This window comes from Dromaius novaehollandiae, chromosome 1 (assembly GCF_036370855.1).
Source record: "Dromaius novaehollandiae isolate bDroNov1 chromosome 1, bDroNov1.hap1, whole genome shotgun sequence".
In the NCBI taxonomy this organism is placed as follows: domain Eukaryota; kingdom Metazoa; phylum Chordata; class Aves; order Casuariiformes; family Dromaiidae; genus Dromaius; species Dromaius novaehollandiae.
In genome coordinates, this window is record NC_088098.1 from 118,317,613 (window position 1) to 118,340,008 (window position 22,396).

The 22,396-nt window shown below is 43.0% G+C and overlaps 1 long non-coding RNA gene and 1 pseudogene across 1 annotated transcript; both read right to left on the reverse strand.

Moving 5' to 3' along the window:
* Positions 1 to 727: 727 nt before the first annotated feature.
* On the reverse strand, positions 728 to 14,064 carry LOC135329372 (uncharacterized). Its single transcript, XR_010390816.1, has 3 exons — positions 13,889 to 14,064; positions 1,498 to 1,636; positions 728 to 1,248 (listed from the first exon to the last, which is right to left on the reverse strand). It is a non-coding gene; the product is annotated as an uncharacterized LOC135329372 (long non-coding RNA).
* A 4,454-nt stretch (positions 14,065 to 18,518) lies between these two features.
* On the reverse strand, positions 18,519 to 20,957 carry LOC135327257 (uncharacterized; annotated as a pseudogene).
* Positions 20,958 to 22,396: the final 1,439 nt, after the last annotated feature.

Below are 22,396 nucleotides of genomic sequence, written 5' to 3' on the forward strand. Positions count from 1 at the left end.
TGTACTTTGCCTTTGAAAGATCTGTTCTGCAACCAGAAAGCTATTTACATAAAAAAGAAGGGTTATCTTCTACAAAGTGTAGCTGTATCATTTATATACCAACACACACTGAGTGTGCTAGACAGGGGCCAGAAACCACGTATCTGAAATCTCTGCAGCAGAGGAGTATTCCCTCCTGTGTGCCTGTTCCAGGAGTGAACTCTTGCTTGTGGAATTTGCTTCCTCTAAGAGTTCACCAGAGCTAGTCTTTGGGGGTCCAGAGGGCACCATGTCAAGGAGGCTTGCTTAGGCAAGTCTCTGGATTTGGCTTCACGTATTGTTACAGGGAGACACACAAAATCAAAAAAAGAAAGGCAGTTGTCGGGCCAAAGTGGAAGTGGCTGGGTGTTATTCACTTGAATTGCCAGTGCATATTTTTAAATACAGAGAAGTGCCCAGAAATGGTCTCTTCTGTGAAACATAAATATTCTAACTTTTTATATATGTGAGTATATATATATGCATGTATATATATACACGTGTTGTATATATATACACATGTGTGTGTATATATATATACACACATATATGTATTTGTATGTATGTATGTTTATATGTATATGTATATGCTCTCCTGTTCCCTGCCTACCTCCTCTGAAAATGACTAAGAGAGGTTGGAAAGAGAGCTCATTTACATATACTGGTGGTCAGTCCACGCTAATTGATACAAATCTCCAAGCAGCACCAGATCTGTCGAACAGAGAAGTGTGCTCTGTCCTCTGAGTCACCTCTTGGTTCTCAGCACCAGCTTCATGCCTTGTGATCTGATGTTTTCCTCTCTCTTCCAATACCTTTGCATTTTCAACATGTACCTCTCCTTGAGCCCATGCCCTCCGTGTTCCCAGCATGTCAGTCTGTTTCCTGTCTCTGGCAGATGTCTTCACTGTTCTCTGGGCCATATCCTCCTTTTTGCATTGCTAGGACCCCCTTTATGATTCACAGGACCCTCTTTGCCCAAACTCTGCCTTCACTGTTGGGGTCATTTCTTTCTCTCTTAGGCTGAGAGGAGCATATTCAGCATAAATTCAGTTATACTCAAATTAACAGAACTGTGGCAAGTTATAGCACCAGTTCATCTGCTTCTTCTCTGTTTGCAGGTTCATTTTCAGTGTGCGTGTTCCCCTTCTTTGCCTCAAGCTTTTCTTCCAACCTATTTACTTGTACAACAGTAGGACCCAGCATCCTCAGGAGCAATCTGGGGCCCAATGCCTACACAAAGAGAAAAAAGGCAGAACCTGTACTGTAGCCATACAAGATAAATGAAAAGGGAGATGAAAGGAAGCACTCACCTCCATTTTACAGAGGGAACAGAAGCAAAAAGAGAGGAAATGACTTATCCCAGCCTGAATGGGAAGCAGTCTGACAGGATTTTTTGCAAACTGGCAGTGAAGCAGACAGCTGAGCGTGTTGCTGGACTTCCTGTTTCTACCTAAAGCTTGGACGGACTCCCCAAGTTACCATGTGGTGCATCAACTCCATCCAGCCCACGTGTTTGGACCAAAAGGTTCCCCATCAGACGTGTTCTTCTTATCTTAGCCTTCTGCTACTGTGCTTCGTATGTGAACAGAGTTTGTGCAGCCTGTCACTTTCTGTGTCCCTGTTGAAAGAGTTGAGATGCAAACACAAACACAATAAAGGTCAGAATTTCACAACCAAACTCCACCAAAGAAGAAAGTATTGTTAGAAAGCAGGATGTTTATACAGATATTTGCATAGTCATGATGCAAATGACCTTGAGAATTTTACTTAAGGAAATTATAAATTTCTAGTATGGATTAAAGCAGCACAGCATTCAGGGGAAAAGGAAAAGAACAATAGGGTAGATACGATTCTTTTTAACTAACTGCAATTGCAAGTGTATCCAGGAAACCACCTCTGCAAAATGCTGTGAATTTTTGCAGGACAAATCCATTCTAATGGCAGAGGTAATGCTTTCCTGAATCACTTCTGGAAAGGTAAAGAGGCTGGCTCACATCTGAGCAACATCTTGAGCAGAGCTAGGATTCTGCTCCACATGAGCTACAGTGACAGTAATCTGTTTTTAATCTGGTCTCCATCCCACTAATTGAATGTGCAGGAATCTATTACAATTCACTAGAGAAAGGTCTGCAAGGACCTCTACCTCCTCTTTCTGCTGCCCCCTCCCCACATGTGGGTATGTCTAGCTTCAGCTCAAAACTTTAAGGTTAGTCCTGCCTCTACAATAAGCCAAAACAGAACCCTTCTCCCATCCCCCAACTTTATCCAGGACTATATATAGATCTATTTCTGAAGTGAGGACTTCTTGCCTCAAAGAAGCTTAGGAGCTTCTATGGTGGTCTAATAGCAGCAGCTAAATAAAATAGTTGTTGACCATGATCTGTGGGGAATACATTTGACTTGTGCAGCATTGCGCCTCATTCCTCAGATCAGCAGGGACATGAAGACTGGATGCTCTGCACCTGAGAGCAGAGGTGCTTCATCAGTCACCCTTCGAGATGACTCAGTTTGGTAACTAGCCAGACCTTCCCCATCAAACACACCACATTCATGAGGCAAGTTCTCAAGAGAAATAAGAGAGGAAGAAATGGGAAGCAGCTGTACGAGGTGAACTGAAACTGTAAGGATGAGAGAAGGAATGAAAAGGAAGACTGAAATCTTTGTGGCTTCTACTTCCATTAGGTTTGTGGTCTAGACAAATTTTCTTCTCCTACACCTCCAGAGTTATACAAGCTGATGAAGCCAATGGAATAGGGCTGACTTTCCATATGACATTTTTATATGGCAGTTCTCATACCAAATATTACAAACCTCTTTGACTGAGGGAAATAGGTGGGAGAATCCCTTTTCTTGTGTCCATTCCTCTTCTTCAGTTAGATTTAACTGGTACTGATGTTAACGTTTCAGATGCACTTCTGACCACGGAGCCAGCTGCTACAGTGCCACCAGCCCAGCCTCCCAGGAACCAGCACAGGGAGGACTGGGACGTGATTAAGGAGGCCGTTCTGGGTGGGTCTCGAGAAGCAAAACAATCAGAAAGTCCTCCAAATAAGTTTTGTTTTGTTGGGCTAGGTGACGTGGATGGCAATGTGAAAAGTCTCCTCTGCTCAAGGTGTTCATATGTTGCTGAGACAGAACGTGAGGCATTCTAGTTATCTCCATCCACTCACTCACCAGCAGGACTAAGGTCCTAACACCACCATAAAACATATCACAGCAGGATGAATGAAGTCTTTATTTTTCCATCTTCTGTCTCTACACCTCCTGACTGTTCCTATTGTATTTCCCTTCTAACCCCTGTTTCTTTTAAGCTGACCACCATGCATGGAATTTCCTCCTCACCCTTGCCAGGCAGGTGAGGGGCACCTCCATTTCATTTCCTTCCTCCAAAATCCTCCTTCCTCCAGAGCTAACCCCCAAACACTAGGGAGATAAGTAAAGGTGCAGCTACATGGTCTTTTGAAGGAAAAGGAAGCTACGCCTTGGTGGCACTTTCTAATAGATGGATGCCAGGTAGACATATTAGTGTGGCAGTGAGCCCAACCCAATATATCCTGCCTCTGGGCCCAGTTTATTAGCTTGGGCACAGTGCTACACTAATCACGGCCATGTGGTTTCTGGTGCACAGTCAGCTTGGGAATGCATAGCTGAGAGCATGAGCAAACCAAATTGTTGTTGTCTGTCTGCAAAAGACATAACAGCTGAAGAGAGGAAAAAGAAGAAAAATGCATTAAAAACCCTACCATAACTGTATCAAAACCTTCACATGTCTTCATCATACTCCTTTGCTGCATGGTTGGGTTCTACCACGGAGATATAACTTAAATGGAAAGCTTGCTGGAGCGAAGGCTGTATGTCCAGATTTTAGATGATCCTGAATGCATGTTTCTTCATGTAACAAATAAGGATAACTGGAGGCTGGAGACTGGCAGGGTGGTGGCAGACTAGGTTGGTATTCAGATGTGACATTCGCCCAGAGAGGCCTAAGGCAAAGCATATGCAGGACTCATGCCCTTCCTTCACCTACACTGTAGGTCGTAAAGAGCCTAGTGGTATGTCTGTGCCTCTGCAGCTCCCCCACTCACTTTGCAGCTAGATTGGGCACTTACCAAAGCTCATACATGTTGCTGACCTTCCCTTTCTCAGAGGTGAAGAAAAGAGAGAAAATCCCTTATTCTCACCATCAAGCAAACAAGATGGAGGGAGCCCTGTGATGGGGTAGATTTTTAAAAAGTGGGAACAGTTGGACACAAGTTTTCCTAGCAATAGCACAGATGCGAAGGTACAGACGGCAGGATGCACCTCTATCTTTGACAGCAGGAATTTAAAAACCCTCACACACAAAACAAAGAGTCACATACTTTCCTAAGTCTGCTAGTAAGTTCCCTCACATACTGAGATCAATCTGAGGAGTGATCAGCTCAAAGCCTGTGATGATTTTCTCCTTCCATGTGCCTCAGAAAAGCTGGAAACCTGCCAGCTGGAAAAATAAAGAAAAGATTTTTCAAACTGAAGTCATTCCTTCAAGTGGTTCTCAAGGCATGTTACAACTGATTCATTGCCCTTGCATAAGGTATATCCTAGCGACTCCATTTCCCAGAAAGTGAAGTACTAATTAAAAATAGATTCGTACAGGCTAAGCCTCTACCCAGTTCCAACAGCAGCTTGTACATTTCAAAAGAAGACCTCAAGACATTTGGCACAATCCTGAAGGCATCAGCTTCTACCTTAACCTCCATCCTCGCCTCGTACCTGCCTCATGATTTTCTCTTATGAAACTCAGCTTTAGTCTCGTTGCCCTCCTCTGGCAGGTTCTCCGGGTGGTGGAGTAGGCTCTGGAGTTGTGGGCCATCACTCACTGCTGAAGGGGGTCTCAGTCACTGCCACCCACATGTAACCACGCAGCGTGTGTAACCCTCAGCACATGCCAGTGCCCTGGCGGTGCTCTAGGTGTCCAGCATTGGCAGGTGACGTGTCCACCACTGTGCTGCCCTACCCTTGAGGTTATGTCTGGGCTTTCGGCCCACACCAAAGCACAGCTTAACTGTGCAGTTACGTATGAACGTACGTTAAGCTAAGGAGAATTTGAACATTATGCTTGTACTGTGTGATTCACTTTCTTTGAAAATCTCAGTCTGTTTTCTCTGCTGTTCACTTTCACCTGCCAGATCATCATTCTTACCGAACACACTGGGTTACAGTAAATAAAAAACAGCCACAATTTTATTTAGAATGACTTCTGATGAAAGAGGACCACGGCTAATAAATTACAGATTGCCGAATGCCACAGTGTTGTCTGGTATGCTTTAATAAATAAAAGACACAGTTTAACACTTCAGAAAAAAAGATCTGTGTTATCATGAAATCCTGTAATAAAGTGTGACCCATTTTTTTCTCTATTATTTATTCTGTTACCATGGACATCTTCAACTTCCCCTGAGGACAGCACCCTAATCATTTAAACTAGGCCTTTTCTTTTTCAAACATATGACAGAGTTTTATACAGAATGCATTAAAACAGAAAGTGCAGCTGTAAAGAGGAGCCTTCCATTCTAACCTTTTCAACTGCTGGATCTGTGCATTCGTGTTTTATAGGCAAGCCTAATATCTGGGTTGTCCATCAAACTGTAAACTTGGTTCTGATTGAAGGTTTGCTGTTGCACACAAAGGGCAGGCCACACGCTGAGGCAGAGTAAGATCGTGACTTGGACACTCTCAGTTGTACTACAGGGTTATTGTCCATCTTCTGATAAAATAACAGAGATGTAGCAATCTCTCGTATGAATTTTCTACAGGGTAAAAACAGTTTACTCCAGTATTCAACACACTAGCCATGGTAGTAATTATCTAAATATGCAGCTTTATTTTGGAGAATGTTTGAATTTTTTCACCTATTTTAAGAGCCTTGTGTTTGTTTTAATGACTGAAAAACTTTCATGGAATTCTAAAATTTCAACACTTTTAAGAACATATTTTTCTAGAACTTCTAAAAATTATTTCAAAGCTACTCTAAATGTATTCATACCCTATACATGGTTTCTTCATCAGGCATGCTCAACTCTTACATATTTGTCACAAGGCTGTCTTCTTGGAAAAAAATCAACCAGAGTAAATATTCTGGACTGAAATGGTATTCTGTTGGTATTTGGTGTAAGTCCCCACATGGATGAGACTCCAGAATAAGCACCACCTTATCCCAGAATAATCTTTCCATTTTGTGAGTACAAATATTATTAAGAGGTAAAGTGATTTTTTATTCCAGGATAGAGTCCACAAAGGAAGTTGCTCTGGCACAGCTCCTATGGCCAAATTTCTCATGCAGACTAGCCCTAAACAGTGAATTTACACCAGCTGTTAGACAGAGTTATTAAAGATGATGATTGTTTTTTTCTGCCATCTCAGCTGTAATGAATCAAGTTTGGGGTGCATATAAACATCCTATTGGTATTCTCCTTCTCTTGAACTCTGGGTGCCTATTACTACTTATACTTTGTGTGCCTCAAATACAGAATAAGACTTGTGAAAAGTATATAGCAAATGCAGCCTCTAAGCTGAGATAACAGGTGGACCTACCCTGCTCCTCATTAGGAAACTGGCAAGTAACTGCTGAGGGTCATGTGCTGTGTGATGACTTCTGGTGAATGGTATTCCCAGAACCTCCATCACCACCTCAAATATTTTAATAAATCAGGTTGGATCCCTGCTGTCCTCTAGGGTCCTATAAGATTTGAATCACACAGTGACCCTGTTTTTCAGTGAAGTTGTCTTTACAAAAGTTGTTTTTTATTCTGTACAGCTCCAAATGTGGAAACTTGAAGTGTCCTCTACCTCTCTTTTACCACCCACCATCTCTCCTGGTAAAAATACTTCTCAGTAGAGAAACCCTAAACAAGAGGTGTCTATCCTGAGCAGCTCCTGGGAGCTGTATGGACCCCTGGAGAGCCTCTTGGCAGAGCCTATTTGCAGGATGACCCATCTTGCAGCAACTTCTGCAAGGTTACCTGCCTTGAAGGGCAGATTTCAGCTTAAGAAGGGAGGCATTTACGTTTTGCTGGAGCCTTTGCTATCTTTTCTGTTATGCTTTAAGGCTGTTTGGTTCATTTCTTACCCTGCCTTCCTCCCTGCCCGGAGTCTAGCCCTCAGTTTAATAGCAGCCCGCTCCACTGCTGTCTTCCGGGGGCACCCATCAGGCTGCCAAAATAGAGCAGAAGCATCTCCCTCACACTGTTCTCCATGGAAGTAGTCATTACAACTGTCACGCAGATGTTGTGCAAGTGCATAAGCAGTCACAAAAACAGCTCGTGCGCTGAAATCACTTAATTTCTTTTTCCCAATAAAACGCACAATGAAAGAAGTCAGGTAGCTAGGCAGACTGTGGCTGGAAAACACCAAGGCTGCAGGTTCACTCCCTAAAGGTGGCTTGACAATTCACTGTCTCTTCCAATAATTTAGGGGGAGTTAACTGAAATTAGCAGAAGCCAAATTCAGAGAAGTGGGAAGAGGCAGCCCTTCACACAACATGGAGCAGAGCATGAAGCTCCTTGCCATGGGGTGTAATCAGCGCTGAAAGGGAAAGGGGGCACTGGAAAAGCTGGTGACACAGAAATGTGCCAGGGTTACTGAGTGCACAGGGATCATGCCTGGCTCAGGGACTGTCCAAGATGCAAATGGTTGGGGTTCAGGAAAGTAAACTGGGAGGTGGCATCATATGCTCATCTATTTTTAATCTTTTCCCAAGGAATCTACTTCGTTTTGCTACAGTCAGAAAGAGGATACTGGGCCAATTAAATCTGTGACCCAATAGGGACATCTTATTTTCTTATGCTCCTATAAGCACAGCAGACTTTCTACCACTATTCTCTCTCTCTCTCTCTCTCTTTCTTTTTTTTTTTTTTTTTTTTTTTGAGATTTTCCTCCGTACACCACTTCCCTACTTGTATTTCCTTGGTTTGGCTTGCAAAAGTAATACAGCAGTTTTATTGAATAGTTTTCTGAAATTCCACTTACTCTGAGATATCATAAGGTGAGAATGGTTTAGTTAAAATTCCTCCCTCACTCCTACAAATCCCAGTTCTAGGACAGTTTCAGAGCTTAAAAATAATCAGCGGTCCACTGTAGCATTCTTTCCTCTGCAGACAATTGTGATGAGGTTGTCCAAGCTTTCCACATCTGCTGCACGATTACTGTAATTCAGGTTTTCCTTAGGGCAAGCTGTCATCACACTCCAATAACTATAAGTAAAATCCTAAGTTTGCACTGATTTAAGAGTGGGCCAGGAGTGTTCCATGCTTCTGACAACCTTGTTTCTTTAAAACTAATAGATGAATACAGGCTTCGAAGAACAGAATACACAGTGCCTCTTGTGAGTAATATAATATATCATTTCCTTACTGCTGGAAATAAATAGCTTCATACTGTCATTCACTCTAACAATATCATCTATTGCAAATCTCAGTTGTAAGGAAAAATCACCTTAGGAAAACTGAACAGGTGATTTTTAGCTTTAAATCTGTACAAACTATTGAAAGCCTTCATCTGTAATGCATTTCTTTTCTCCAAATCCCCTGACAAACAATTCTGGATTTAGCTCTGTGCAATTTATTGGAGGACAGGAATATAGGTGTACTTGACTCTTTAAGGAAAATACTGTGTGGTATGAAACAGCTTACTTAATCGCTGCGTTTAAGTATCGCAAGATGCATACGAATATAATGAAGAGCAGTCGATGTAAAGTAGCCTGTTCTAAAAGCTCCCTGGTAGGTTTTTATTAAGTAGGCTTGCACAGTGATAGTCATAGATAGTCATCTGCATTGGAAGGATTTCTCTTTTACATGCACTTTGCTAACTCAGTCTTCATTATGCAGCTTGAAAAGTCTCACATAGTTGATCTTTGCACATTCAGGGTTTTGATTCTTTAATTTTCCCTTCACATTCATTAGAAAGTTCTTTAACATCAGAGAGGAGGAAGCCGGGGCAGAAATAATTGCTTAGAGACAGAGAGTAATTAACTGAGTGTCTGCAAGGCTGTGGTGGGTCCCAGTGCCCAGAACTCGATAGGAGGTGAACCTAACTTAGTGCAGCTAGAAAGTTCTTAAAATTTTTCTACTATCCTCCCCAATTACATGACTGAATCTTCTAATGAACTATCCCATTAAACTAAAGAGGTAATCCACTCTAGTATGGGGCTGTCTGCCAAGGAGTTCAAGTTGTTAGAAAAAATGAAGTGGTACTGCACTCCACGCTATTAACGTGCCAAAACAACAACAACAAAAAATCTTTTCTCATGCTCCAGAATATTAAACAGACACAAATAACTTTCATTAAAAAGCCACATTTTCTGTACAGAGTTTTCCCTGGAGAGAGGAACATTTCTTTTCATAAGTAGGATGAATTTTGCACTTCATTAAATGCCTTGATCTTTTCATCACATTAGCCTTTAATGCGACAGCATAATCTTTAGTTTGTCTGGATTAATGATTAAAACACATGTGTGCGTTTGTGTGTGCATGTGTGTACAAAATCCTTAACTATTCTTTAAAAAACAAAACGCAATGAAAAACCCCCTTCAGTTCCCATTCTTTTTACCAAAAGTACTGGTTTGTAATAGATACATGTGTATTTTTTTAGGTGTTTATTTAAAAGTTCACTTTCAAAGGTCTCTAGCTCTTCCCTGTTACGATCTTAGCCCAGAAGGGTGATTACCTAGCTAGGTGCTGAATTTGCCTACCTCCCGTTAATATCCAGCTGCTTTACAAATACAGTCTGTTGGCTCATGTTAAAATCTGAATGCTGCGTTGTTGGGCCTTGTAAAAACCTATAATGAGAGACAATTACCTCTCTATCAACTGACGCTAACAACTGACTGACAAGCAGGGCTGGTTTCGCCTGAGACGTCTGATGGGGTTGCCACCCTCAGCTGTCCGTCTTGCCCTGGTGCAGGGATGCCTGCGAGGCTCATGAATCAGCCCCAGTTATCTGAACAAAGGCAAATCAGTGAGGAGTCATCTTAATCCCTCTTGCTGTAAACTGTGGCACTTCTGCTGCTGATTCACCGGGAGCTCAGCTGTCCCTGCAGCAGAGGCAGGACGTACAGCTGCATGGAGCAACAGTGCACTGGGAAGAAGAGGTTACCAAAAAAAGAAGAAAGAAGCTGTGGGGACCCAAAGTCAGAACATAGGATTCCATACATATCTTTTCGACTAAAGAGGGAAGAACCAATTTCTCCTTTCTGTGGCAATTCCAAAAAAAGAGCGAATGAGGAGATGCTCAATTTTATGTCAACAAAACTTGTTGGGGGGATTTTTGGTGAGCAGTTAACACTATATATTTTAGAAAAAAAAATCTCTTTCACCCGACACAGAAACAGAAAGCTCTTTTGAAGTTCAAGCACTTCTTCTGAAATTATTTTTGTATTTTAAAATTAAAATGGAAGGAAGTTAAAATGAAGTCATCTCAAATAAACTACATCAAAGAAAGGCAGCTTTCAAATACCTCTTTGATATCACAAAACTGACTCAAACTCCCCAGAAGATTTTAGTGAAATACTCATTTTCTCAATTAAAATTTTAGGGGTTTTTTTCATGCTTCAGATATAACTGGAAACTACATTGACATAGTTTTCTGTATTCAGACTCACTCAGAAAATTGCTAAATATCTCTCCACTTCTTAATGGTGGTCCAGGGTAGATTCTGGCTAAAGTTGCTTTTTTTTTTTCTTTTTTTTCCCCTGGCATTTTCAAAACAAAGCTCTGGATGACATATGGAACTGAATACCCATCTGCTTCAGAGACAGCATCAAACTATCAAAGCCCAAACTTAATGAAGAAACTGCTGTCTTGCCTTACAAACGTGGGAACACCAAATTTCAGAAACAGAACAGATCTGATACCAGTATATGCCCCAAACTATCTCTGCAACGTGTTTTCAATCTGGATATTGTGGTGAACTAGAGATACAGTACAAACTGAAAGGCCCTGAACCTGGAGGTACTGCAGTCGTGAAATTTGTGAAGGAAACGCTTGATTTCACCCAACGTTAGCCACGGAAAGCCGAGCCGCCAGTCCAAGCTGATTACCTGGACTCCCTTGACAGGGAAGGGAGGGAAGTGTGTTCACACCTCTGGAATGAGGCTGCAGAAGAGCTGCCAGAGCTGGACGAATAACCAGGGGCCACGTTAGGCGAGAGGGATCTTCACACAGCTGCTGCAGTGGGAGAGTAGCTCACGCACAGCTGAAGCATTCAGCTGGGTACCAGCACCAGGCTAGTGCTAGGAGGCAATGCACAATTCATGGGGGCTGAAAAATCCCCCTAAGATGTGTCCAGTAGCTCATTTTTGAGCCTCGTGCTGTTGTGGCAAAATTGTTCCACTGCGCGAGCGCACTGCTTTAAAGCTAATTCAGATCTCTATTTGCTGCTCTGTGACTGCTTGGGACTGAAGTCCAACCGCAGCCAAGTCTGCTTCACGCAGAGCTATAACTGTTTCCACTGACTTGAAGAAACATGGCCAGGTAAACAGAATCAAATGGATGCTGTAAAACATGACATAACTCTGGGCTGGAAAGCTGTATTCCTGAAATCTTTCAGTTCTCTCTTTCCTAGCTTTGCCAGCTACACACAGCAAAGAACACCCCCCCAGCGGTGGTCGTGTTTTTCAGTTAGTGAAAATAAAAGCCAAACAAATTAATTCCTAGTAAGATGCAACAGACCGCTGAATTCCTGCTGCATGCAGGCTTTAAAGTAATAGTCTTTTTCCTGAAAATGCATCATGTGAAATGTTCTTGGAATGCACTGCATGAATTGCTATTTTACAGGCTGTGACACAGTTTGTGATTGGGGAGTTTGGAAACAGCATTTGAAAATTTCCACTTGTGGCCTTAGCATTCATGAATACATCAGAAAGAGATTTATTTCTGCAGACCTGCATTATTATACCTTTGTGACTTAAGACATGTTGCACTGTTGAAGGAAGCTGAACCACAGAATATGAGTATCTGGAAATGTAACACTTTCACAAAGGGAAGATTCCTTTTTTTTTTTTCACCCATAGAACATAAGGCTTTGAGGTAAAAAGGGTTCCCCAGTATAGATCAGTACAATGCTTCCTACATTTATAACTTTCATATATGACCCTGTGGTCCTGATCTGCCAAAGAAACTTTACAGTAAAGGGGAGCAATTCTTCATAATATTTTAATACCAGCAAAAGCTCCTACTATAGGTGAAATTATTTTTCTTGTATAGCTCAGCTAACACAGCATCCTGGTATAGAAATGCCTATAAGAATTCACACCTCTAAACTATGTTGCTGTACTGTCAAACATAGTGTACGCTCTGGCCCAATACTATAATACAAAATCAGGGAATTTAGGAAGGAGGGTGATTGGTCTCAGCATCGTTAGCTATCCATATGGACCCTGATGTTGCAGGACATATACACCTTACTTGAAGCATGAGCAGAGCTGTCCTGTTGCTGTGTTATCCTCTGCTGAACGAGAGTTATTTTGGAGGATTTCTCCACCAGGTAAAGACAGATCTAAAGCCTATTGAGTTAAACTGGCTTCAAATCAGACCTTACAATGTCCTCCCATGCTAGCAAAGCCAGCACATATTTCAGCAGCAGTATTAGGTGCTCAGTAAGTGTGTTAGACAACTAGACTAATTTATAATACTTCAGGGTGTGTGTTTGTACAGGTATGTCTGCTGGCAATCACTGTGAGTCATCTGGACAGACCCAGTTTGCAACGTGCAAACTCATGATGCATTCTGTGCTCTCTGAATGAAAATTCCCCTTTTAGGAAATGTGACTGTTTTTTCTTCTTTTCTCAACAGAAATTAAATGTGCCATTGGTACAGTGGTTTACATTCCAAATAAATGAGAGGCAATAAATTGAGAAAGTGGCAGGACACATGGTGAGAGGAAGGAGACTTGCTAATATAGCAAATGGAAACTAAATTAATGTCGCTGCCAGTCAGAGGCCAGGGCTGACTGTGCTCCTTCGGCCCCTTCAATTCTGCCTTGCCAGGGGACTTTGTGGGTGACTGCAGGCAATACGCTCAGGTAAGAAAATGCAGCTGCCCCAAAGAAACAACCACCAGCACCACGCAGCCATCACTGGGTGGGAGACGTAGTGAATTAAATAAATGCATAATATTGTTGCGTTCACTTCCTCTTCTGTTTGTCCCCAGACTTCTGTTTCCTGTTTTTCCAGGTAGGATCATGAACTCCCTAGTAGGATGTGAGTGGTGTCACTTCAGCTGCTATATAAGCCACCAAATTCTGTGATCATATAGTACCTTTTACAGAATTGGAAGGGAGCATGATAACTTCTGGGCTAGAAGTCACTATGCAAAATCGTTCTTGTGACTGTACAGGAAACTTCATAGAATCAGTCATTGTAAGGAATTGACAGCAAAACCGGCACACAGTGGTGGATTAAAGAAATATTCTCGTCTAGAAATGGTTTATTTTCCTTTAACCTCATGTCTGTAATTTTAATTGTATTTGAAACAAAAGGAAATATTTTAATAACATTGAGTGCCTTGAAAGTAATATTCACATAAAACTTCAGCATATTACATGTCTGATAAACAAGCAGCTAACCATTTCCCATTTGTAGCGTTTTCTCCCACAATTGTGTGTTCTTTAGTGTAAAAAAGTAACAGAACAAGAAAACATCATTAAGAATAATTTTTGTCAGAATTCTTCAGACTTTAATCTAGGAGCAATTATTCCATTAGTACTTCAAAATTTTTATTATGTTAGAACAAACATTTTCTGCCCCCTGAGATGCTTAGGATATCCTCTAAAATAAAGCCTTTTTTATTAGTGGGCTAGAAGAAGCACAAGACACAGAGAACGACTCTATTCTCACCTGCTGCTTCTTGTCACACTCCCACGATTTTTCCTTCAGGTGCTCTGGAAAGTAGGAGGAGCAAAGCCCAGCACAACAGGCCCTTGTTTTATTGAGTTTTATAACTTGTCTTCATCCATCACAAGCATTTAGGACACGGGCTGGGATCATCGTTTCCTTCACCTTGTCTCCTTCAATTTCTTGACTTAGAGTTTATCTTAAAGCCTTTTGTTTGGGCTCATAATTAGGCAGTGAGTCAGTAACCCACAAGTATCATGAGTGGAGCCAGACATGATCAGCCGGCTTCACTGACCACCTGCTCCAAGCTGTTTCCGTGTGGGCGGCCAAGTTCAGAGACACTTAAAATATGAGTTACGGTAAATTTTGTTTAACCTCGTGTACACATTGCAGGCACTCAGGGTGGTTAAAGCTGGATGATGCTGAACTTGATTTCTCAGGGCCTGCTCCTCAAGCCTTCTACAAAAGCTTGGCTTTGCTGGAAAGCCAGCTAAACTTTGTTTACTTTAGTAAAGAAGGGCAAGAATCTGGCCTTAAAAATTTGGTTCAGCCACGTTTCATCACTGCTGCTCATGTCATTACTTGCTTTGTCAAACCACTGCTCCCATCATCCTGCTGTTGCCCACAGCCAGCCCATTGGCTTTCCCTACCCCCTCGTGACCAGGAGACTTCTCTGGACATTCTCCATCCACCCTGGGGAAAATTGGGATACTTTTGTTCTCCCTTCAAGATTTTACACAGTTACCTTACACCACTTGGGGCTTCAGTGATTCAGTCAAAAAAAAGGGGGGGGATTAAAACAACCAATGAAACCCCCTCTAAAAAGACTGAATTTGAAGAGGGAAGAGGGGCAGACGTGATATCTTTGGTCAGAAATGCTGCTCGAGCATTAATAAATATGCACTGTTTATGCAGAACCAGGCAGGAAGGTTTGTAAGCACATACCTCTGACCCTTCTGGAGGTCGACATGCCAGAGACTAACAGTCTGGCCTCCAGTTTCCCCCCTGGTCTGACTAATTTCAGTTGTACGCTGGGGTTTCTTTGATGTGCCTCCCTTATCACACCAGGCTTTCCCACAGGCGAGCATCCCTCTTGCCATGTGGCTGAGCAAGCGTGGCCCTCCTCTTGTGCCACGTCCATGGGGCCTCTGGGTTTCCCCCCAGGTCGCTTGCTGCTCCAAACGCTGGTGTGCATTAACAATTTTGGCTCCTGGTTTTTCCCAAACGCCTTCCCGTCGTCGGCCATGTATGCACCCTGCCACCCCAGCCACGACGTGCCCCGGAGACCATGCCAGCAACTGTGCTGTCACTAGTTAGCTGTTGGGGCTTGTGGGGGGGAACTGAATCCAGCTCGCAGTGCCTTTTAAGAGACAAGGCCAGTATTTTCTTACTTCTTCCTATTAGCTGTGTTCAGCAATATACAATTGTGAATTACTGCCAGCTTAGTACCTATCTGTCACAGCTGTGTTTGTGCAATGTTTTCAAAGCAGAGATGTGCAGTCCTTTGGGTGACTGCTGTATCAAGGAGAGGTGACGTTAGAGTGGGCGTACTTTTCTGATTGTGCTCCGAATGTCTGCTAGAGAGGGAATGTATTATTTGAGAAATGTTTTTCCCCCAGGAACACCTCAACTACTGTAACAGAACAGTGAAACTTTCTAGACAAAATCTGAGCCCTGCGTATGCCTGGCATGATTCATCTTTCAGCTAATTATGCTTTAGAGCCAGAGCTGAACCTGACAAGGTCATGTTTCAAAAGCGTGTTAACATGGTTGATTTGAATTGAAAATTTCTGTTTTGGTTTTCTTATTTTTAAAAGAAAATACGTGTGCTAGTTTTTGAATTCTTGATTCATAAGGGACATGTTCCCATTCATGTTAAGGTCTCTGTTCTTTGACTCCTGACCACAGCCTCACCACTAGGTCCTATGTCAAACGTCATAGGTGGCTGTTGAAACACAGAGTAGCGGTGGCACGTTCCCTTCTCTTCCCTCAGAAGGATGATTCAGTCACTAGTTTTCCTCCAAGAAGCAAATTAAAAAAAGAAAAAATGATGACACCTACTTCCCCATCACCAATACCTGCAAGAGTGTTAGGGCCTGGAAATATCTTTGGGAGAAAAAGGGAATATCTCACATTAATCTCCAAAGTAAAAGATTGAAAATTAAATATTTTTGCATTTGATTGTTTTGGTGCTTCTTCTCCATTTTCCTCTCAAAAGGGAGCTCCAGTTTCCTCACACACTGAACCTTTTTCTTCTGCAATTTCTGACATTTTGCTTTGAAAAACCCTGGCCTTGATCACTGCTCCATCCATTACCAGGCACACATCTTATGAGCAATGACTTTGGCCAACTTTTGCTCATGAACGTCATAAATTGTCTTCATTTCTTTTAAATATCCATTCTGTGATGTCTCTTTTGAGCAGGTTGAGTATTTTTGAATGTGTACTTTCAATGTAACCATCAGCAATTTGATTTTGAGGAATAATATTGAGGAAAAGATTGACCCTTGCAATTTAAAATGTATTTTTCCCCCCATGCTGGCTACAGAGATAGCAGAAAGTTTCCCAAATGTCAAATATGGCAAGTTAAAAAAAAAAAAAAAACAAAAATTCATATTAAACAGAAACATATTTCAAAAATATTAACATAATTATACTCTTTTCAAAATGATCTAGCGATGCTGAGAATTCTACGGTGATTTTTTTTCCCTGTGCACACATTTTTCAAAGCAGAAGAAAATAGTGTGCTGTGGATAATTTGCATTTTTCCCAAACAAATAGCTGGGATGGCATTTATTACTTTTAATTATTTGCTTCTCTTCTCCAGATGTCAAATGGTCATTGGTCAGTTTTGTGGGTTTTTTTAAATTCATGCTTTGAAAGTAGTACACTTCTCTGCATTTGACGTTAGGCAATACAAGAGACTAATTAGAATACTACAGATGCATTACTACCAGTTCATTTCTAAAGACATTTATGACCTTTGTGATGACCTTTGTGATGGTGAATACTCTGTTGAACTGTTGACCTTCTCTCCCTATCCTACAAATACAGCAACTCGTTGATACTTTTCAGAACGAAGTTAAAAGGGAGACAAAAATGGCAGATGACTTTCAACATCAGTGAATGCAAATGTACATGGAGGGGCAAGAAAGATTCTAACTTTAAATATGCAGTGCTGGGCTCTGAGTCACCTGTGACTACCCAGAAAAGGAGTCTTGTAGCAATAATACTATGGAAATATCAGCTCCATGCCCGAGAGAAGGAAGAACAAAACAAAACCTTCATCACTGCCACCCAGTATAAAACCATGGTATGTCCTTTCCTTCAATGCTATGTGCAGTCCTTCTCCCTGCCTCAAAAACGCTGCTAAGCACCGAGACACCTCCTGTGGTTCAGGAAGTCCCCTGCCAAGTGGCTGCTGAGGCCACTTTGGCCCCGAACCCTCTTCTGAGGGAGCCCATCTCCACCCATCTCCACCCATCGGCCACCAGGGAAGCCCATGGAGACTGACTTCTTCACCATAGCACCTCAAAAGCCTAACGTGAACATGATGAATGTGTACCAACTTTAGCTGACATTTTGCCTGGACTAATTGACTAGAAAAAGTCTGTGATGATTATTTGTAGCACTCTGGTGCTTATTCGCTGCGACCTAATCTACAAAAATGAGACCTTGATCCAAAAATGACTGTACAGATGATTTGTACAAATGAGTCAGAGCAAAATTTGTTGCACAGTGTGAAAACTGTAAGCCTAGTAAAGAGGTGTTGTCAGTCTGAGAGAATATGCGATAAACCTGAGACTGAAAAATATAGCTTTATTTTGTTTTCCCAAGGAGGAGTATAGTCAGAATTTTTCTAAGATTCAGCACTAAGTATTTTCCCTCATTTCCATTTGTGATCTAGGGCTATTTCATTCACTGATTAAAATACGAAAAATGAGTATGCTGAAGTGTGGAGATGATAAACGGATCATGCAATCAAATAGCAGTGCCACTGCAAATCATCAGCATGACACCTGGAGAATGACAGAGAGAGGAATCCAGAAAGGAACTGTGGGACCAGACATTGTGAGTAATGGGGAAGTCAGGATTTAACTCTGATCTTTGCATTTGTTTTTTTTTCATTATCATGAAGCTGAATAGAATAAAACTGGGGTGATGAAAGATGTGCGAGTGTGGGCCCAGGACTAAAGTTGAAGTTTCCATTCTACTTCCTTCTTTATTAGTATTACATGTTTAATATGTGCTATCTACCCATCAGAGTCTTCACTTAATTTGATGTAGAGTATACTTCCACGTTATTCTTGCATGCATTTCAACTAGTATAAACAGAGCTTCATACTAGTGAAGTCTAATAAAGGACAGCAAAATCTGGCTCCTAATTTCATTTTTAGAGTAAAATGGAAAATGTGGTGATAACATGTCTGGCTGTAAAAGGCAGAAAACCTACTAACTTTCTTTCCATATCTAATTTCTGTGAATGCTCCTTTTGGTTCACTCAGAACAGATTTGGGGTCCCACGTCCCCACCAGTAACCCAAATCCAGAGCATCACGGAATCACAGAATGGTTGAGATTGCAAGGGACCTCTGGAGATCATCTAGTCCAACCCCCTGCTCAAGCAGCGTCACCTAGAGCACATTGCACAGGATTGTGTCCAGGCGGGTTTTGAATATCTCCAGAGAAGGAGACTCCACAACCTCTCTGGGCAACTTGTTCCAGTGCTCTGTCACCCTCACAGTAAAGTTTTTCCTCATGTTCAGATGGAACTTCCTGTGTTTCAGTTTGTGTCCGTTGCCTCTTGTCCTGTTGCTGGGCACCACTGAAAATAGTCTGGCCCCAACCTCTTGGCACCCTCCCTTTAGATATTTGTATATATTGATAAGATCCCCTCTCAGTCTTCTCTTCTCTAGACTAAACAGGCCCAGCTTTCTCAGCCTTTCCTCATAGGAGAGATGCTCCAGTCCCCTAATCATCTTAGCAGCCCTCTGCTGGACCCTCTCCAGTAGTGCCATGTCTCTTGTACTGGGGAGCCCAGAACTGGACACAGTACTCCAGATGCGGCCTCACCAGGGCTGAGTGAAGAGGGAGGATCACCTCCCTCGACCTCCTGGCAACACTTCTCCTAATGCAGCACAGGATACCATTGGCCTTCTTGGCCACAAGGGCACATTGCTGGCTCATGGTCAACTTGTTGTCCACTAGGACTCCTAGGTCCTTCTCTGCAGAGCTGCTCTCCAGCAGGTCAACCCCCAGCCTGTACTGGTGCCTGGGGTTATTCCTCCCCAGATGCAGGACCCTGCACTTCCCTTTGCTGAACTTCATGAGGTTCCTCTCTGCCCCTCTCTCCAGCCTGTTGAGGTCCCTCTGAATGGCAGCAGAGCCCTCTGGGGTATCAGCCACTCCTCCCAGTTTTGTATCATCAGCAAACTTGCTGAGGGTGCACTCTGTCCCTTCATCCAGGTCTCTGATAAATAAGTTGAACGAGACCGGACCCAGTACTGACCCCTGGGGGACACCGCTGGCTACAGGCCTCCAACTAGACTGCACTGCTGATCACAATCCTCTGAACTCTGCCATTCAGCCAGTTCTCAATCCACCTCACTGTCTGCTCATCTAACCCACACTTCCTGAGCTTGCCTATGAGGATGTTATGGGAGATAGTGTCAAAAGCCTTGCTGAAGTCAAGGTAGACAACATCCACTGCTCTCCCCTCATCTACCCAGCTAGTCATTTCATCATAGAAGGCTATCAGATTGCTTAAGCATGATTTCCCCTTGGTGAATCCATGCTGACTACTCCTGATCACCTTCTTTTCCTCCACATGCTTAGAGATGACATCCAGGATGAGCTGTTCCATCACCTTTCCAGGAATGGAGGTGTGGCTGACTGGCCTGTAGTTTCCTGGGTCCTCCTTCTTGTCCTTTTTGAAAACTGGAGTGACATTGGCTCCTGTTCTCCATGACCTTTCAAAGATGATGAAGAGTGGCCTAGCAATGACATCCACCAGCTCTCTCAGCACCTGTGGGTGCATCCCATCAGGACCCATGGATTTGTGGGTGTCAGGTTTGCCTAAATGATCTCTAACCCGATCCTCCTCAACCAAGGGAAAGTCTTCCTCTCTCCAGACTTTCCCTCTTGTCTTCAGGGTCTGGGATTCCTGAGGGCTGGCCTTAGCAGTAAAGACTGAAGCAAAAAAGGCATTCAATAACTCTGCCTTCTCTATATGCTTCATCACCAGAGCACCCACCCCATTCAGCAGTGAGCCCACATTTTCCCTATTCTTCCTTTTGCTATCAATGTCTTTGAAGAAGCCGTTCTTGTTCTTTGACATCCCTTGCCAGATTTAATTCCAAATGGGCCTTAGCCTTCCTCGTCACCTCCCTGCATACTCTGACAACATTCCTATATTCCTCCCAAGTGGCCTGTCCCCTTTTCCGCATTCTGTATACTTCCTTCTTCTGTTTGAGTTTTGCTAGGAGATCCTTGCTCATCCATGCAGCTCTCCTGCCTGTGCTTGACTTCTTACTCATAGGGATGCACCGATCTTGAGCTTGGAGGAAGTGATCCTTGTATATTAACCAGCTCTCTTGGACCCCTCTTCCTTCTAGGGCCCTAACCCATGGGATTCCTCCAAGTAGGTCCCTGAAAAGGCCAAAGTTTGCTCTTCTGAAGTCTAGGGCTGTGATCCTACTTATTGCCCTGCTTCCTCCTTGCAGGATCCTGAGCTCCACCATCTCACAGTCACTGCAGCCAAGGCTTTACCCAACCTTCACATCTCCAACCAGTCCTTTTTTGTTTGTTAGTACAAGGTCCAGCAACACATCTCTCCTTGTTGGCTCCTCCACCAACTCTGTCAAAAAGTCATCATCAGTGCTCTGCAGGAACCTCCTGGACTGTTTGTGCCTAGCTGTGTTGTCTTTCCAGCAGACATCAGGGTGCTTGAAGTCCCCCATGAGAACCAGGGCCTGTCGTCGTGGGGCTACTTCCAGCTGTCTGTAGAAGGCCTCATCGACCTCCTCTTCCTGATCAGGTGGCCTGTAGTAAACACCCACAACAGTGTCACCCATGTTAGCCTGACCTTTAATCCTCACCCATAAGCTCTCAACTCGCTCTTCATCCACCCCTAGACAGAGCTCGATACATTCCAGTTGCTCTCTCACATAAAGAGCAACTGCACCACCTCGCCATGGAAGGCACTGGGCAGGAGTCTTCACTGCCTCTCTGCTAGAGCAGCTGATTATCGAGAAAACACACAGTGTAAGCTTGAACCAATCCGCAATAGTAGTTTCGTTTCAATTAGCAGCCTCCAGTGATCTCTGGTAGCATATTCCATCTGGAAAAAAAGTAGATTTCAATGATTTCAAAAGCAATATTAAGGGATATCAGTTCCGGGAACATTCCTAAAGGTATAGTTTGGCATTTCACAGGTATCTGAGCCATTCCCCCTCCTCCTTCTCTCCAGTCATGCACCCCCCTTTCTCTGTACTGCTTCCCTTATCCCTGAATAGACGGTCTGGGACTGAAATGTAGTTTTCTGTCAAGTCATCCCAAGAAATCAAGAAATGCAGATGAAAGGGCTCCTTGGATGACTGCTGTGGATTTACTTTGATTTGCCTCTGCTGAGGACCTGACCTTTCTTATTTAACTAACTCATGCATACTGGCAAATCACCACACTGGGACAACTGAAGGGGCAGCATAACTCCACCGATACCACTGAGCCATATCTATGGGACAGGGTGCAACCTGGAGAGCCAGGTGCCACTGATATGCTGGATATCTGTGCCCTGCCAAGGGGAGCAAAACACTGAAAGTTCGGTCCCGGTACATTTAGGGAAATTAAATCAGCTTGGGCTTTTTGGAGAGGAACTTGTGCCACATGAAGAAAATAGTTACTCTAGTTAAGAGCTTTTTAGAGATGCAAAGACACACAGACATGGTAAAACACACAGAGCTTCCCTTGGACAGCTTGAACTTCAGGCGAGCGGTTTTGAAGCTAAAATTTATCCCTTGAGAAAAAAACAAAAATGCAAAACAACAACATGAGGTACTGTTATCAGTGAACTGGTAAGTGAATGAAAAGGACCCCCAAACACCCACGCTGCAACATAGTCACTAACATGGCATGTTGCTATCAAACATGAAGGCAAGTCTTTCTGAAGGTCACTGGGTATAGCAAACCAATACCATCAAGAGATTATTTTCTTGGAAATTAAACTAAGTTGTAAAATTATACTCAGGAGCTGCAAAAATTCCAGTAAATCTTAATTGCAGGTTAAAGCCTTTTGAGATCCCGCTTGCATACACAGAAGGCTGTTTGGAATGACGTACAGGGTGCTGCAGCTGGTAACTGCTGCCCCATGCTTAAAGGACCATGGTCAGGAATGGATTGCTGCTACAAAGGAGACCTGCTGGGATTCTGGGGGGGGAGAAGTGCTGATTCACCGGACACTTCTCGCATCAGGGATAGATTTTGTCGTCAAAACTGGAGAGAGTTTGCAAGAAGG